The sequence below is a fragment of the Grammomys surdaster genome, unplaced genomic scaffold, assembly GCF_004785775.1.
Source record: "Grammomys surdaster isolate TR1022 unplaced genomic scaffold, NIH_TR_1.0 126059, whole genome shotgun sequence".
Taxonomy (NCBI): Eukaryota; Metazoa; Chordata; class Mammalia; order Rodentia; family Muridae; genus Grammomys; species Grammomys surdaster.
The window spans coordinates 3,046,110-3,047,579 of NW_021620869.1; positions in this window are offsets into that span (position 1 = coordinate 3,046,110).

Genomic DNA, 1,470 nt, shown 5'->3' on the forward strand with positions numbered 1-1,470 from the left:
CTTGCTTAATAGGCTTTCTTGCTTAATAGGCTTTCAAGTTACAGCAACTATAAGGCAGGTGGAGAGAGTTTCAGCCACTGCAGTCCCAGCTTTGCCATGCTTACACCCGACACAGGGGCTTTAACTTAAAAATTTAAAAAGCCAAAGAAATTAAAGTGAAGGAAAATTCCAGCTTGAAATTTTTCTAATAAACTGCTCACAGCTTGAAACACAGCCTCTGTTAACTTTGGCGGAGGTCCCTGCCAACCCTTCCCAGGCCATCAGTGCGTAAACACAATGTAATATAGTGATTCAATTTTCTAAAGAATTGGTTAGCAATTAAACAGGATAGTTGAGAACAGATATTAAATTCCAGAGAGAATTGTCGTTTCAACTTTAACTTTTTCTGAGTAACAAAGGGGGAATAAGAGAACAGCAAGGAAGTTTCTCTTGCATCTCAGTGAGAAAATTATAAAAATTGAGGTCAAGTACCCTTTGGGATTCTTTAGATGAATTGGCGACCTTGATATGGTGCTAGACAGCATCAAGGGTATGAGAGCTGTCTTGAGTGGAGTTCATCTCTTTGTGTTCCCTTTTAGCCCGGTTATCAGTTCTGGAATAGCCAAGGGATTCTTGATCCATTGCTCATGGGTGATTAGAAGGATCAATTGCTCTAAACAGATGGCTCTAGCCATTCTGTTCATCTACTGTGGGGCAAATACACTACTCAAGAGAGTCATCCCTCCCCTGCTCTATGGCTTGCTTCACCTAACAACAGTCAGTGAGTACCTTTGCTTTGAATGGCCACGTGCGGAGTGGACACTAGATGCTGAAGGGAGAGAGGACCATGGGAGGTCTCTGGCTTCTGGCAATCCATTTTCCAAGTCTAGAAGCCAGAGAACTTCAAGGGAGCTCTGGGAACCACAGATGGGATCCCTGGAACCATAAGTAGGGCCTAAGTAAACCTTAGATAAGACCCTAGAGGTGACAGATGGGACCCCAGGAACTGCAGGTGGATCCTGAGAGACAAGGGTGTGACTCGTAAGAATTCCAGGTGCGATCTCAGGAAGCCATAGCTGGGACCTGAGGGAACCCTATGAGAACTCAGGAACCATGTAAGGAACTTCAGGGAACATCTGTGAGGAAATACAGAGAGTTGTTAGCTCCTGGGCATGCCTATAAGAAGGCGCTATTTATTAACAGGGTGGGTTTATTTATGTGGCAGAACCTATCCTAACTGTAAGCAGCATCTTTCTATGAACTGCAGTTCTGAATGGAATACAAAGGAAAGAGCAAACTGGGTGCAAGCATCAGTCACTCTGCTTCTTCACTGCTGGTGCAATGTGACCAGGTGTCTCCTTCCCTGCAGGTGCAATGTGACCAAGTGTCTCCTTCCCTGCACATGCAATGTGAACAGATGTCTCCTTGCCTTCAGATGCAATGTGATCAGGTGTTTCCTTCCCTACAGGTGCAATGGGATCAGGTGATTCC